Raw genomic sequence first — 7,709 nt, 5'->3', positions numbered from 1 at the left:
ATATTGCATTTTTCAACATTCAGCTCAATATTTCATTCAGCTCAAATATTCAATTTAGCTCAAATATTTTTGCTCTCTCTAAACTATCTCTCCCCCTTTGACATCATACAAAAAGGGTACACAATTTTAATACAAAGAGCAAAGAACTATATGCATCTAGAGAATCAAGTGATCAATCATAACACTCCCCCTGGCAATTAGCATACCCAAGAATTTCTTTTAAGTCATAAGTTCATAAGTTTCAAAGTTTGCAGATTTATCATTAACAGTAGAACTTATAATACATCAAACTGAAAACAAAGCATTTCAAAGGTTTTGGGTTGTAGAGTTAGAAACAAATACATAGAAAGACTTATAGTCTTTTCTTACACATACTTCCCCTTTACATCAACAAAAAGCAAAGTACATTCAGAATTTAAGCATGTGTAGCATACAAAGTAGCAAAAAGACCATCAAAAGTCCTATGGTTTGAAACAAAGGTAAAATATCTAGAAATTCTTTGTTGAAGAATTGAACATCAAGGACCTTACCAAATATAGGATCTATGGACTAAAGATGGGTTCGATAAACATGCTTTGCATGAGAGGATACCAGCCATCGATCGATAGTAGGATCATCTCTACCAGAAGATGAGCCACGATTTGCCCTTTGTTTAGTTCGAGGCATTGTGAGGTTTCTTTGGGCAGTTGATGGTTTCTTTCAAACCCTAGAGTATGTATGATCGAACTTAGAAGCTTGAAATCTAAGGTTTTAGCGCTGGAAATTAAAGGAGGTTTGGTGTTTGGAACTTCGGGTGAGTGATAGGTCTTGGTTCAGGAGCCTAGAGTTTAGAAGAAATAGGGTTTCGCGCGTTTAAAATATGAGGACTCTACAACTTCAGGCACCTAAGGAATAAGTACAGGCACCTGAAGAATTTTCTAGGTGAAAATTCAACAGGTAGTAGCTATTCAGTCGCCTGAGGTATGGAGCTCAGGCGCCTGAGGTACATGTAGGAGCTTGAGGATATTTGCTCAGTCAACCGAAGTGCTTCAACTTCTGAATTTTCCTTATTTCCTTGTTTTGAACCTTTCTAACTTATTTCCCTTATTGTATAATGGTTCAAGTTTCTCTTTTAATTGATGTATACCTATCTTTTATCAGCACTTATGTTATAAGCTTTTAGAGTTTCCTTTTTGTTTCATTTAATTATCCATCCTTTATGGATCCTTCTTTCTCTCTATTTTATTTTTGGTACCCATATCTTATTGGTTCCTTTTGATTTGTCTAGGGCTGTTTCTTTTATTTTCCACACCTGTTTAGTCTTCACACTTTTTCTTTTAAATGGACATTTAAACTTGATATGCCCCTTTTTCTTACATTGATAGCAAATTGTATTCGTGTAGGCTTTGTTAGATGTGGTAGCATAGTCTTTGGATTCTTTTGAGAAATATCCCATATACGAATTCTTTTTCCTTTTATTTTCAACTCCATTGAACCCAATGCCTTCTTTGTTCAATGACATTCTTTGTGAGCCAATTATCTTATCAAGGTTTTCTTTCCTTTTTGTAAAGTTGTAAATAATTTTATCCTTATCTTTGATTTGATTCTTGAGATCTTTTAACTCTATGTCTTTCTTGTTATCAACATTCTTTAATGATTTCTCTAGTTCTAGAGATAATTTTCTGATTCTATCCTCTAATTCAGCAATATACATATCTTTCTCATATACCGTAGAGGATAAGGATCGAAGGTCTTCTATCATTCTTTTATTCTTGTTTTCTAATTCTTTGATTTTCAAGTCTTTTTCCTTTTCAGCAAAATATTTGGATTTTAATTCTTTTGTCATAAATTCATTCTTACTTTCTATTTTCTTGATTCTAGAATCCTTTTCTCTTTCTGCAACCTTAAGGGTTTCTAACTCTTTCATTATGCCTTCATTCATATTTTCAATGAAATATTTTGTTTAGTTACTTTAGCCAGCATCTTATGAACTTTGAATAAATCATTTTGAAGTTTTTCATATGATGACATTATTTGAAGATTTAGATGAGGAACTTTCCTCATTGTCCCAAGCCATAAAGCATGTATAAGCAACCTCTTGGTCACTTGATTCATTTTCTGAACTACTTGTACTCATCATCTCCCAAGTAGTGGCTTTCATGACATTTTTCTTTTTCTTTTTAGCCTCTTTCTTTAGTAGTAGTGGACATTCTGGTTTTATATGTCCAACTTTATTGCAAGTGTAGCACGTAGGAGTTTTATTCTTTGATTTCTTGCTAACTTCTTCTGACTCATCTGATTCAGATTTTTGATTTCTTCTTTTAAGTTTGTTTCTTCTTCTTAGTATTCTTGCTAACTTTTTAGATATGAAGGCTACTTCATATTCATCCATTTCTTCTTCACTACTTGAGTTGTCTTTTAAGGCTTTGAAGGCTATTGAATCTTGGGTTTTGGCTTTTCCATTCTTTTCATTCATAGCCATTTCATATGTAAGTAGAGAACCTATAAGCTCATCTAAGGAAGTGGTTTTCAGATTTCTTCCTTCAGTTATGATAGTGGCTTTTGGTTCCCATTTTGATGGCAACCCTCTAAGAATTTTTCTTATCATCTCATAAGTAGTGTAAGTTTTTCCTAAGGCATTTAGGGAATTGATTATGTGGGTAAACCTGGTATACATGCAAGATATGGGTTCATCCGGGTTCATTCTAAATGCTTCATATTCACTTATAAGCATATCAACCCTAATATCCCTAACATATGTAGTTCCTTCATATGTTACTTATAGCTTATCCCATATCTCCTTAGCTGATTCGCAAGCCATTACTCTATTAAATTCATTGGCATCTAAAGCACAATATAGAGCATTCATAGCACTAGAGTTTATTTGCAACATTTTATAATCTCTTTCAGTTATGTCTTTCTTTTCCTTAGATATTTGTTTTCCATCTACTAATGTGGTAGGAATTTGATCACCATCCGTGACAACCTCCCAAGCTTTCCAATCCATGGTTTGAAGGTATATTTGTATTCTCTTTTTCCAAAATGTATAGTTTTTTCCACAAAAGATTGGTGGCCTAATTGAAGATTGTCCCTCTCCAAAGGGAGCTACACCTAAGTTAGCCATTTAGATCTTTTTATAGCTTTTAGTTAGAAGTTGCTATAACCCGCTCTGATACCAATTGAAATTGGGAATAGCTTTCCAAGAGGGGGGGTGAATTGGCTTTTTAAAACTTTCTCTTTAGTTCTTTTAAAATCATTAACTTCTTTTGTGATTTAACCAATTTTTTGACTTGTTTATTTATTTTATCAATCAAACAAGAACAATCGATCAACAACACAATTAAACACAATTAAGCATTTAATCTTCAGCCACACTTTGAAAGTAAAAACAATCAAACAATTAATCACAATTTCCAAACCAACACAACCAATTTGATTCCCAAATATAAATTTACTTCAGCACTATAAGATTGATGGAAGCATTCAAGATTAGTATATGTAACTTTCAGCTTTTATGTTGTGTTTAGCCTTGTAGTAAATATGAGTTGAACAAAGCCCTGTATACATGAAATTTCTTCTTCAATATAAAATTCAATTACTCTTTACAAACTTCAAAATTCAAATAAACTCTTAAGTTAATTTATCTTTGGGGTGTTTAGCCAAGTAACGTACTCCCGTATGGTTTTCGCAAAGAATGGTTCAACCAACGTACTCCCTTTCGGTTTGGGCAACCCAAATCAAAATCAAACTTTAAGGTTTACTTGATTTCCAAATATACGTAGTTTATATGATTTTCAAATTCAAATCATCCACGCAATTTAAATAAGTACTGAAAATAAAGAATAAGGAAAGAGAGAGTGAGACGGATATTTTTACGAGATTCGGCTTATACCCAGCCTACGCCCTCGCCTTTGGCAAACCACCAAAGGATTCACTAAACCTATTCCTTTAACGGGCGGAACAATACCTTTACAACACTCCTTGGTTAAGGCTAGAGCCCGCCTTCTCTAAACGATATCCCCTTGTTCGGTCACTCCTTACATAGGCTAGAGCCCGCCTCTTTAAGCAATATTCCCTTGCTTACTCAATGATCCAAACAAGCTTTGGAATTGTCAATCTACAAGATAAAGATCAAATAGATGTGTACAAAGAACTTGCTCCTTAAAGAGCTGGTTAGTACAACAATTACAACACAACTAATATACTTCAAATTCAAAATATTAAAAGAATAAAGTAAGAAGCTCAATATAAATATCACCGATTTACTTCTCTTTGATGATGATCAAGAACTTAAATCAAATACTTGAGAGAAGTTGTAAAAACTCAGAGATTTCTCAGAAATTTTGCAGCAATTTAGAGCTTTAAAAACAAATAGCAAGAAGCTTTAAGTGAAAGAGATCTTGAAGGAATTTTCAATGCTTGGTTGATTTGTTTCTCATAAACCATGTATATATAGGCTTCAAAAACACTTTCATTCGTGCTCCCCAAGTTTACTTGGAGTGCCCTCAAAGTTTCCAAAAATATTAGGGTGCAAGTCAATTATATTTGAAAAAGAGAAGTTTGAAAAATCTGCCCGTTGTCGTGCTTCGGTTGCCTGAAGTGCAACCTCAGTAGCCTGAAGTACGTTCAGGAGCCTGAAGACACAGGGTTAGGCATCTGAAGATACACTGTTTGTTTGATTTTCTTTAGCAAAAATCTTCGGTTGCTTGAGGATTTAACCTCAGTCATCTGGACAGTACAAAATCACTTTCCTTATTTATTTTTCAAAGATATTTGGTTTGTTTGCTTTCTTACTTTTGAAAAACATTTTCTGGGGTTTTAAAATAAAGTCTCTAAGTCCATCTTTATCCCCTAATGAGCTTCATTTCACTCACAATGACATTTTTAACTTTGAAGTACTTACATGAAGATTTCCTAACAATATGAACATTTCTTGTTCTTTGAAATTTCATGATCCTCTTAAAGCTTTTGGTTCATTTCTTCTTTAGATGTCTTTATGCTTCTCAGTTTGATCACTTCATGACACAACATACACCTTTAAGTTTGATGGTGATCTTTTGAAGCTTTGTTGAGTTTGACTTTTTCATATTCCTGAAAACATCATTACTTGAACACATAATGTCATTAACCTTTTCTTCATTTGTTATCATCAAAACAAGAGGTGAAAGCCTTGTTAGGCTAACACGTGTGAAGTACGGAATGGACTTTACCACTATAAACCTCCCTCCACATCCGTTTTCCACTCTCAACGTGTTTCTGACACTACTCTTTGGCATCAATGTCTTGGTCACCCTTCTATCTCATGTATTCTGAAAACCTTAAATATTTCTTCTTCTCATCTGCCTTGTGATGGTTATGCTATAGCAAAGCACACTCGTTCACCTTTTTCTTTAACTACAACTAAGAGCACATTTTGTTTTAATCGCCTTTATTGTGATATATTTAGGGGGGGGGGGGTTATCCTACGACTTCACTTTTTGGTACACATTATTTTTTAACAATTGTGGATGACTACTCGAGTGTTATGACCAAATTGCTTATCAACACTGCGATAAATTTTCTCCCCGTGCTCTTCGATGTGTTTTCTTAGGTTATCCTGCTCATCATAAGGCTTATCGTGTCTACAATCTTGAAAACAAAAAAAATTTCATCTCTCGTGATGTCACTTTTGCAGAACATGTTTTTCCCTATCATCTCATCTCTCCCCCTCCTACATCTTCTCCAGTCCTTCCTCTTCCTACTACTAGTATACATCCTTTATACACTTTACCTCCACCACCATCCACACCTAACCCTAACCCCTCATCTCTCCCTCCTTCTCCCGTGGTCTTTTCCCCGATACCTCCACCCTTTCCCCCTCCACCACCCCCTCCACCCACCTCTTCACGGCCCAAACGAGTTGTTACACATCCCTTTTACTTGGCTGATTATATTTGCCCTACTTTACCAAAGTCCTCCACGGCTTCATAAGTTTCAAGATGTCCCTCAGGTGCGGTTCATTGTCTCTTTTTTTTTATCTTATCATCGTTTCTCTAACCAACATTTGACTTTTCTTTCTATCACGTCCCAACATCCCGAACCCACCTTATATTCTCAGGTTGTGCTGCACCCACATTGGCGTGATGCCATGACTTTTGAAATCCAAGCCTTAGAAACCAATAATACATGAGTCCTTCAACACCTACCACCTGGAAAAAAAACTAATTGGCTGTAAATGGGTGTTCAAAACAAAATTTCGGGCCGATGGATCCATAGAGCGACACAAAGCTTGCCTAGTGGCTGAGGGCTACACTCAAGTAGAAGGTTTGGACTATCATGACACTTTTGCTCTTGTTGCTAAACTCGTTACTATTAGGTGTGTTCTTGTAGTGGCCGCAACTCGTAATTGGCATCTCCTTCAATTGGACGTCAACAACTCTTTTCTCCATGGTGACCTCGATGAGGAGGTTTATTTGCTCCCTCCACTAGGTTATTGCAAACAGGGGGAGACTCGTATTTGTCGTCTTCAGAAATCCCTTTATGGTCTTAAGAAAGCCTTTCGCAATTGGTTCTCTAAATTATCTCCTGTTTTACTTGCTGCGAATTTCACCCAATCTCAAGCCGACCATTCTCTTTTCATCCGTTCTCGGGGTCAGTCGTTTAGTCTCATACTTGTTTATGTTGATGACATTCTCATTGTAGGTAATGATCTCTCCGATATTAGTACTTTCAAAGTCATGCTTGCTCAAAAATTCAAACTGAAGGACCTTGGCAAATTGAAATATTTCCTTGGCCTCGAAGTTGCTCGCTCTCCCACTGACATATTTCTTAATCAACGCAAATATGCTCTTGACATCCTCACTGATAGCGGTCATCTTGGCATCCTGCCCATTTTCACATGGAACAAAATCTCAAGCTCAATAATACTGATGGTGCTCTTCTCTCCGATCCAAGCTCATTTTGTTGACTCGTTGGACGTTTGATATATCTCACCATCACTCCTCCGGACGTTGTGTTTTCGCTCAACATTCTCAGTCAGTTTATGCACCAGCCTAAACGGCCACATTATGAAGCCGCTCTACGTGTTCTTCGATATATTAAGTCGTCTCCAGGACAGGGCTTATTTTTTCCTACTGCCAACACTTTTCAAGTCTCAGCCTATTTTGATTCGGATTGGGCTAGTTGTCCCCTCACTCACCACTCCACTAGTTTTTTCATTCGGTTGGGCACTAGTTCGATTTTCTGGCGCACAAGAAACAAACTACCGTGTCTTGCTCATTCGCCGAAACTGAGTACCGTGCACTTGCTTCCACTACATGTGAACTTATATGGCTCAAAACTCTTTTAAATGATCTTGGAGTACCACATTCCCATCTTATGCTCTTATATTGTGACAACCAAGCGGCTCTTCTCATTGGTCAGAATCCAATTTTCCATGAACGTACAAAACATATAGAAATTGATTATCACATTATTCGTGAGAAGTTACGGTTTGACCTCTTCTTCGCTAAGCATATTCCTATCCACAGTCAGCTTGCCGATATCTTCACAAAAGCTTTGGGTCGTGAAAATTTTCAAATCTTATCACATAAGTTGGGCATTACAGATCTCCATGCTCCAACTTGAGGGGAAGTATTAGAGAAATATACTTTCCATCTTAGACAAATATAAACTTTCCATTTTTTCAACTATCTCATGTATATATACCCTAATAATCCTTGTAATTTGTGTGAATCAATAGAGAGAATTAT

Source organism: Malania oleifera, chromosome 8 (assembly GCF_029873635.1).
Source record: "Malania oleifera isolate guangnan ecotype guangnan chromosome 8, ASM2987363v1, whole genome shotgun sequence".
Taxonomy (NCBI): domain Eukaryota; kingdom Viridiplantae; phylum Streptophyta; class Magnoliopsida; order Santalales; family Ximeniaceae; genus Malania; species Malania oleifera.
Note: the sequence above shows the minus strand (reverse complement) of the source record.